This window comes from Pecten maximus, chromosome 6 (assembly GCF_902652985.1).
Source record: "Pecten maximus chromosome 6, xPecMax1.1, whole genome shotgun sequence".
NCBI classification, from domain to species: domain Eukaryota; kingdom Metazoa; phylum Mollusca; class Bivalvia; order Pectinida; family Pectinidae; genus Pecten; species Pecten maximus.
This window is the reverse complement of record NC_047020.1, coordinates 29,632,149-29,641,921: the sequence shown is the minus strand read 5'-3', so window position 1 is coordinate 29,641,921 and position 9,773 is coordinate 29,632,149. Positions and strand designations below refer to the sequence as shown.

The following is a 9,773-nucleotide window of genomic DNA, read 5'->3' as shown; positions in this document are numbered from 1 at the left end:
TGTTAGCGGTATAGGTTAATTTGTATCGTGATTTGTTATCCGGGTATGAGTTAATTTGTATCCTGATTTGTTATCCGGGTATGAGTTAATTTGTATCGTGATTTGTTATCCGGGTATTGGTTAATTTGTATCGTGATTTGTTGGCCGTGTATGGGTTAATTTGTATCGTGATTTGTTATCCGGGTATGGGTTAATTTGTATCCTGATTTGTTGGCCGTTTATGGGTTAATTTGTATCGTGATTTGTTAGCCGGGTATTGGTTAATTTGTATCGTGATTTGTTATCCGGGTATGAGTTAATTTGTATCGTGATTTGTTGGCCGGGTATGGGTTAATTTGTATCCTGATTTGTTAGCGGTATTGGTTAATTTGTATCGTGATTTGTTATCCGGGTATGGGTTAATTTGTATCCTGATTTGTTATCCGGGTATTGGTTAATTTGTATCGTGATTTGTTATCCGGGTATTGGTTAATTTGTATCGTGATTTGTTATCCAGGTATGAGTTAATTTGTATCGTGATTTGTTATCCGGGTATGGGTTAATTTGTATCGTGATTTGTTATCCGGGTATGGGTTAGTTTGTATCCTGATTTGTTATCCGGGTAGGGGATAATTTGTATCCTGATTTGTTAGCGGTATTGGTTAATTTGTATCGTGATTTGTTATCAGGGTATGGGTTAATTTGTATCGTGATTTGTTATCCGGGTATGGGTTAATTTGTATCGTGATTTGTAATCCGCGTATGGGTTAATTTGTATCCTGATTTGTTATCCGGGCATGGGTTAATTTGTATCCTTATTTGTTATCCGTGTATGGGTTAATTTGTATCCTGATTTGTTATCCGGGTATTGGTTAATTTGTATCCTGATTTGTTAACGGTATGATTTCTTGTTTCTGTTACGTTCACTCTATGATTTAATTTGCAGCCTCCTTTGTGAGCGGAAAGCAACATTTTAATGTTTTTTCCTTTTGAGTAATTGGAGACAAATGCTTTACTTTTTGTTACGAACAATGGCACAATATGAAAATAGCCGTCATTTTATTCCACTTTCCATCAAATTCCTGTAAACAGCCACTGATGACAAATTGTGACGTCAATCTAATTGTCACTGGTGTCACAGTGTGTCGATATAATCGTCTCGGAGGGATGCAGTGTTGATACGTGGTGTGACTAATCTGTGGCAGTCGTGTAATTATACGAGATCCATTCATTACTTTACTACATCAATTAAAGCTAAGGAAATATTATTTATTGAGAAAGTTAAAATGACACTCAACCAATCACACCGAGTACCACGTGACTGTCCCCTGGGAGAAGTGGAAACGAGGCGATCCATCATATTTCTTTCAGGACTGCCACACTAATCGTGTTTGTGTATCTTTTGCATTCTGCAAGAAGACACACCAACATACCATTACTACATCATTGTTTAGGTAGATTTTTCTCGTGTTGTGGAGATTCATTAGCTTCAAAAACTCCGTACTCCGGTTGTCTTGATAGAGACTGTTTTATTTGTCTGTTAATATTCTTAGATTGTCTTATTGTATTAAACTTTCCTATTATGTCGTGTCAACACGGGATACTGATTGTCCTGGTATCCCATCGGGTTTGGCCGATGTAATTTCATTACACAATATGTCGCAAAAATGAGTTGATCAGTACCATGATGGCGGATTTCGGCCATTTCGCACTGTCGTATTGGCGCCCCCGCCAAGCAAAGAAAAAGAGTGCCTCATGCGAAGAGCAACAGTGTGTCATGCGACAAAAGTACCTCGCCAGTGCGACAGGGCGACAGGATTTTTATGTCGCACTGTCGAGTAATTTTGTCGCATGGTGCATTGTCACCATTCGCATAGCACGTTGTTGCTATTTTGCATGGCGCATTGTTGCTCTTCGCATTGTCTCTCTTCGCATTGTCTCTCTTCGCATTGTCTCGCTTCGCATGGCGCATTGTTGCTCTTCGCTGGGTTGGGGCGCCAATGCTACAGTGCGACATGGCCGAAAGCAGCCTCCAAACTGTACGCCCCAGAGAATATCAAGACAATGAATCCCCGGACATATATACGTCGTACTCGTGAAATATCGAGAAAAAAATATTGTGTTTGTATCTTTCCCATTAGTTGATTTGTCATTGAAATTTACAACTCTCAATCAATGCAAAGCTGGAAGTTTTCCAATTCTTCCGCATGCAGCTCTGCACTATAACGTAAATAAGTCCTCCGGCAAGGAGTCCGCATACTGTTCCGCCCACTTAACCAATCTTGTTGGGTTATTTTACAGGGCATGATGATCTCGTTAAACCACATAGAATTATGACGAAACAATTATAATTTACAACAAGACTTTATGGTGCTAACTATGTTTTTGTTCTGATACAAGCTGTGCCGGATACTTCTTTATATGTGGAGGTTCACACACCTCGATCACCAATCGGCTATGCAAGTTTCGGAGAAAAATAAATCATTCCCTATCTAGGGAATGTTACAAAGAAATCTCAACCCTTGGGGAATTCATGAATGTCTAACCCTCGGCAAGCCTCGAGTAGGGTATTCGTGAATTCTCCCTCGGGTGGAGATTTATTTGTCACATCCCCAAGATAGGGAAAGATTATATGAATCCCATACCGCTAATCAATTAACACACGACCAAGTCTTGTGATCCTTAATGTCAAAAATAAACAAACACATATAAAGACCATGTGACTTGTATTCATGCATTGAAAATATTGATCTCGTATAAAACAGTGATGATATCAAAGTAAACGTGAGATTTCCTACTCAGTTAACGATTCATGACAAAATTTCATCAAAAAGAAAATTGTAAGAAACTACGTGTAGACGGTGTATATACAAATGCTGAGGACATTTACGTAATGTGCACAATAATTCTGAAATATTTCACAGTAAAGATTGCTGTGGTGTGCTATGATCTCTGAGAATGATCGTTCTCCAGTGTGATATTTGCAAAATTTTCGTCATCAGATTGCCAAGCGAAATCACGTGCTCGTCTGCTTTCTTCTGATTGGTTCGTGACAGAGGTTAACATTAAACTTTTAATTCCTTCCTCTGATTGGCTATTCACAGAATTTTCTAATAAACTCTTATTAACATTTGTAGGTGACGTAACATTTTCATCTGAAAAAGAGAAAACAGAATTGTTAGATATTGTAATATATTTATGTAACTCGTAAAGTATGCGCCGTACACATGACCTAGATAGGGAAATGATGTATAAGGTTATCAACTACAGACTAAATAAATCAATAGGTTATCAGTTATATAATAACATGGGTTGGCGAGCTATTGCAGATTCTAGACATACATATAGATATTACAGAATCTGGAAATGGCACACAAATTACGTCAGAGAAATCACTAGCTGGGACGAGTTATCAAATGTCTCAGAATTTCGATTACGCTCCTCAGAAACTCAGAGAACAACAGATTCATCGAATGGTTCAAGAATCCATTCCTTTGTAATTATATCATTCATGAAAGGAATTTGGCTGTGACGTCAGCGGTGGTGGTGATGGAGGATGTAATACTATACTACACCACTGTGTAAAGACAAAACGTTTGTCAATATAATGGCCCCCTAACCAGGACAGCCTTGTATGTAGAGAGTAGGGCGGTAACACTAATGTGTAACGTTGTAGGTAGGGGTAGGTTAATGTTACACTGAGTTGACCTTCTACCTTAGATAACCCCTCCACCAGTGTCCCGTGTATCCTTCCCACCTTAGTTAACCCCTACACCACTGTCCCGTGTATCCTTCCCACCTTAGTAAGCCCTCCACCAGTGTCCCCGTGTATCCTTCCCACCTTAGTTAACCCCTCCACCAGTGTCCCGTGTATCCTTCCCACCTTAGTTAACCCCTACACCACTGTCCCGTGTATCCTTCCCACCTTAGTAAGCCCTCCACCAGTGTCCCCGTGTATCCTTCCCACCTTAGTTAGCCCCGACACCAGTGTCCCGTGTATCCTTCCCACCTTAGTTAGCCCCTACACCAGTGTCCCGTGTATCCTTCCCACCTTAGTTAACCCCTCCACCAGTGTCCCCGTGTATCCTCCCCACCTTAGATAACCCCTCCACCAGTGTCCCATGTATCCTTCCAACCTTAGTTAGCCCCTCCACCAGTGTCCCGTGTATCCTTCCCACCTTAGTTAGCCCCTACACCAGTGTCCCGTGTATCCTTCCCACCTTAGTTAGCCCCTACACCAGTGTACCGTGTATCCTTCCCACCTTAGTTAGCCCCTCCACCAGTGTCCCGTGTATCCTCCCCACCTTAGTTAGCCCCTACACCAGTGTACGTGTATCCTTCCCACCTTAGTTAGCCCCTCCACCAGTGTCCCCGTGTATCCTTCCCACCTTAGTTAGCCCCTCCACCAGTGTCCCCGTGTATCCTTCCCACCTCAGCCCCTCCTCCAGTATCTCCGTGTATCCTTCCCACCTTAGTTAACCCCTCCACCAGTGTCCCATGTATCCTTCCCACCTTAGTTAGCCCCTCCATCAGTGTCCCGTGTATCCTTCCCATCTTAGTTAGCCCCTCCAACAGTGTCCCGTGTATCCTTCCCACCTTAGTTAACCCCTCCACCAGTGTCCCGTGTATCCTCCCCACCTTAGTTAGCCCCTCCACCAGTGTCCCGTGTATCCTTCCCACCTTAGTTAACCCCTCCACCAGTGTCCCGTGTATCCTTCCCACCTTAGTTAGCCCCTCCACCAGTGTCCCGTGTATCCTTCCCACCTTAATTAGCCCCTCCACCAGTATCCCGTGTATCCTCCCCACCTTAGTTAACCCCTCCACCAGTGTCCCGTGTATCCTTCCCACCTTAGTTAACCCCTCCACCAGTGTCCCGTGTATCCTTCCCACCTTAGTTAACCCCTCCACCAGTGTCCCGTGTATCCTTCCCACCTTAGTTAACCCCTCCACCAGTGTCCCGTGTATCCTTCCCACCTTAGTTAACCCCTCCACCAGTGTCCCGTGTATCCTCCCCACCTTAGTTAGCCCCTCCACCAGTGTCCCGTGTATCCTTCCCACCTTAGTTAACCCCTCCACCAGTGTCCCGTGTATCCTTCCCACCTTAGTTAGCCCCTCCACCAGTGTCCCATGTATCCTTCCCACCTTAGTTAACCCCTCCACCAGTGTCCCGTGTATCCTTCCCACCTTAGTTAGCCCCTCCACCAGTGTCCCTGTGTATCCCCCCACTTTAGCCCCTACACCAGTGTCCCGTGTATCATTCCCACCTTAGTTAACCCCTCCACCAGTGTCCCGTGTATCTTTCACACCTTAGTTAGCCCCTCCACCAGTGTCCCGTGTATCCTTCCCACCTTAGTTAGCCCCTCCACCAGTGTCCCCGTGTATCCTTCCCACCTTAGTTAGCCCCTCCACCAGTGTCCCGTATATCCTTCCCACCTTAGTTAACCCCTCCACCAGTGTCCCGTGTATCCTTCCCACCTTAGTTAGCCCCTCCACCAGTGTCCCGTGTATCCTTCCCACCTTAGTTAGCCCCTCCACCAGTGTCCCGTGTATCCTTCCCACCTTAGTTAGCCCCTCCCCCAGTGTCCCGTGTATCCTTCCCACCTTAGTTAGCCCCTCCACCAGTGTCCCTGTGTATCCCCCCACTTTAGCCCCTACACCAGTGTCCCGTGTATCATTCCCACCTTAGTTAACCCCTCCACCAGTGTCCCGTGTATCTTTCACACCTTAGTTAGCCCCTCCACCAGTGTCCCGTGTATCCTTCCCACCTTAGTTAGCCCCTCCACCAGTGTCCCGTGTATCCTTCCCGCCTTAGTTAGCCCCTCCATCAGTGTTCCGTGTATCCTTCCCACCTTAGTTAACCCCTCCATCAGTGTCCCCGCGTATCCTTCCCACCTTAGTTAACCCCTCCACCAGTGTCCCGTGTATCTTTCACACCTTAGTTAGCCCCTCCACCAGTGTCCCGTGTATCCTTCCCACCTTAGTTAGCCCCTCCACCAGTGTCCCGTGTATCCTTCCCGCCTTAGTTAGCCCCTCCACCAGTGTCCCGTGTATCTTTCACACCTTAGTTAGCCCCTCCACCAGTGTCCCCGTGTATCCTTCCCACCTTAGTTAACCCCTCCACCAGTGTCCCGTGTATCCTTCCCACCTTAGTTAACCCCTACACCACTGTCCCGTGTATCCTTCCCACCTTAGTAAGCCCTCCACCAGTGTCCCCGTGTATCCTTCCCACCTTAGTTAGCCCCGACACCAGTGTCCCGTGTATCCTTCCCACCTTAGTTAGCCCCTACACCAGTGTCCCGTGTATCCTTCCCACCTTAGTTAACCCCTCCACCAGTGTCCCCGTGTATCCTCCCCACCTTAGATAACCCCTCCACCAGTGTCCCATGTATCCTTCCAACCTTAGTTAGCCCCTCCACCAGTGTCCCGTGTATCCTTCCCACCTTAGTTAGCCTCTACACCAGTGTCCCGTGTATCCTTCCCACCTTAGTTAGCCCCTACACCAGTGTACCGTGTATCCTTCCCACCTTAGTTAGCCCCTCCACCAGTGTCCCGTGTATCCTCCCCACCTTAGTTAGCCCCTACACCAGTGTACGTGTATCCTTCCCACCTTAGTTAGCCCCTCCACCAGTGTCCCCGTGTATCCTTCCCACCTTAGTTAGCCCCTCCACCAGTGTCCCCGTGTATCCTTCCCACCTCAGCCCCTCCTCCAGTATCTCCGTGTATCCTTCCCACCTTAGTTAACCCCTCCACCAGTGTCCCATGTATCCTTCCCACCTTAGTTAGCCCCTCCATCAGTGTCCCGTGTATCCTTCCCATCTTAGTTAGCCCCTCCAACAGTGTCCCGTGTATCCTTCCCACCTTAGTTAACCCCTCCACCAGTGTCCCGTGTATCCTCCCCACCTTAGTTAGCCCCTCCACCAGTGTCCCGTGTATCCTTCCCACCTTAGTTAACCCCTCCACCAGTGTCCCGTGTATCCTTCCCACCTTAGTTAGCCCCTCCCCCAGTGTCCCGTGTATCCTTCCCACCTTAGTTAGCCCCTCCACCAGTGTCCCTGTGTATCCCCCCCACTTTAGCCCCTACACCAGTGTCCCGTGTATCATTCCCACCTTAGTTAACCCCTCCACCAGTGTCCCGTGTATCTTTCACACCTTAGTTAGCCCCTCCACCAGTGTCCCGTGTATCCTTCCCACCTTAGTTAGCCCCTCCACCAGTGTCCCGTGTATCCTTCCCGCCTTAGTTAGCCCCTCCATCAGTGTTCCGTGTATCCTTCCCACCTTAGTTAACCCCTCCATCAGTGTCCCCGCGTATCCTTCCCACCTTAGTTAACCCCTCCACCAGTGTCCCGTGTATCTTTCACACCTTAGTTAGCCCCTCCACCAGTGTCCCGTGTATCCTTCCCACCTTAGTTAGCCCCTCCACCAGTGTCCCGTGTATCCTTCCCGCCTTAGTTAGCCCCTCCACCAGTGTCCCGTGTATCTTTCACACCTTAGTTAGCCCCTCCACCAGTGTCCCCGTGTATCCTTCCCACCTTAGTTAACCCCTCCACCAGTGTCCCGTGTATCCTTCCCACCTTAGTTAACCCCTACACCACTGTCCCGTGTATCCTTCCCACCTTAGTAAGCCCTCCACCAGTGTCCCCGTGTATCCTTCCCACCTTAGTTAGCCCCGACACCAGTGTCCCGTGTATCCTTCCCACCTTAGTTAGCCCCTACACCAGTGTCCCGTGTATCCTTCCCACCTTAGTTAACCCCTCCACCAGTGTCCCCGTGTATCCTCCCCACCTTAGATAACCCCTCCACCAGTGTCCCATGTATCCTTCCAACCTTAGTTAGCCCCTCCACCAGTGTCCCGTGTATCCTTCCCACCTTAGTTAGCCCCTACACCAGTGTCCCGTGTATCCTTCCCACCTTAGTTAGCCCCTCCACCAGTGTCCCGTGTATCCTCCCCACCTTAGTTAGCCCCTACACCAGTGTACGTGTATCCTTCCCACCTTAGTTAGCCCCTCCACCAGTGTCCCCGTGTATCCTTCCCACCTTAGTTAGCCCCTCCACCAGTGTCCCCGTGTATCCTTCCCACCTCAGCCCCTCCTCCAGTATCTCCGTGTATCCTTCCCACCTTAGTTAACCCCTCCACCAGTGTCCCATGTATCCTTCCCATCTTAGTTAGCCCCTCCAACAGTGTCCCGTGTATCCTTCCCACCTTAGTTAACCCCTCCACCAGTGTCCCGTGTATCCTCCCCACCTTAGTTAGCCCCTCCACCAGTGTCCCGTGTATCCTTCCCACCTTAGTTAACCCCTCCACCAGTGTCCCGTGTATCCTTCCCACCTTAGTTAGCCCCTCCACCAGTGTCCCGTGTATCCTTCCCACCTTAATTAGCCCCTCCACCAGTGTCCCGTGTATCCTCCCCACCTTAGTTAACCCCTCCACCAGTGTCCCGTGTATCCTTCCCACCTTAGTAAGCCCCCTCCACCAGTGTCCCGTGTATCCTTCCCACCTTAGTTAACCCCTCCACCAGTGTCCCGTGTATCCTTCCCACCTTAGTTAACCCCTCCACCAGTGTCCCGTGTATCCTTCCCACCTTAGTTAACCCCTCCACCAGTGTCCCGGTCCTTCCCACCTTAGTTAACCCCTCCACCAGTGTCCCGTGTATCCTCCCCACCTTAGTTAGCCCCTCCACCAGTGTCCCGTGTATCCTTCCCACCTTAGTTAACCCCTCCACCAGTGTCCCGTGTATCCTTCCCACCTTAGTTAGCCCCTCCACCAGTGTCCCGTGTATCCTTCCCACCTTAGTTAACCCCTCCACCAGTGTCCCATGTATCCTTCCCACCTTAGTTAACCCCTCCACCAGTGTCCCGTGTATCCTTCCCACCTTAGTTAGCCCCTCCACCAGTGTCCCTGTGTATCCCCCCCACTTTAGCCCCTACACCAGTGTCCCGTGTATCATTCCCACCTTAGTTAACCCCTCCACCAGTGTCCCGTGTATCTTTCACACCTTAGTTAGCCCCTCCACCAGTGTCCCGTGTATCCTTCCCACCTTAGTTAGCCCCTCCACCAGTGTCCCCGTGTATCCTTCCCACCTTAGTTAGCCCCTCCACCAGTGTCCCGTGTATCCTTCCCACCTTAGTTAACCCCTCCACCAGTGTCCCGTGTATCCTTCCCACCTTAGTTAGCCCCTCCACCAGTGTCCCGTGTATCCTTCCCACCTTAGTTAGCCCCTCCACCAGTGTCCCGTGTATCCTTCCCACCTTAGTTAGCCCCTCCCCCAGTGTCCCGTGTATCCTTCCCACCTTAGTTAGCCCCTCCACCAGTGTCCCTGTGTATCCCCCCCACCTTAGCCCCTCCACCAGTGTCCCGTGTATCATTCCCACCTTAGTTAACCCCTCCACCAGTGTCCCGTGTATCCTTCCCACCTTAGTTAGCCCCTCCACCAGTGTCCCGTGTATCCTTCCCACCTTAGTTAGCCCCTCCACCAGTGTCCCCGTGTATCCTTCCCACCTTAGTTAGCCCCTCCACCAGTGTCCCCGTGTATCCTTCCCACCTTAGTTAACCCCTCCACCAGTGTCCCGTGTATCCTCCCACCTAAGTAAGCCCCCTCCACCAGTGTCCCGTGTATCCTTCCCACCTTAGTTAGCCCCTCCACCAGTGTCCCGTGTATCCTTCCCACCTTAGTAGCCCCTCCACCAGTGTCCCCGTGTATCCTTCCCACCTTAGTTAGCCCCCTCCACCAGTGTCCCCGTGTATCCCCCCACTTTAGCCCCTACACCAGTGTCCCGTGTATCATTCCCACCTTAGT

General features: G+C 49.2%; 1 pseudogene; it reads right to left on the bottom strand.

Annotated features, from left to right (window-relative positions):
• Positions 1-2,327: 2,327 nt before the first annotated feature.
• Positions 2,328-9,773, bottom strand: part of LOC117329493 — a 75,661-nt pseudogene continuing 68,215 nt past the window's right edge.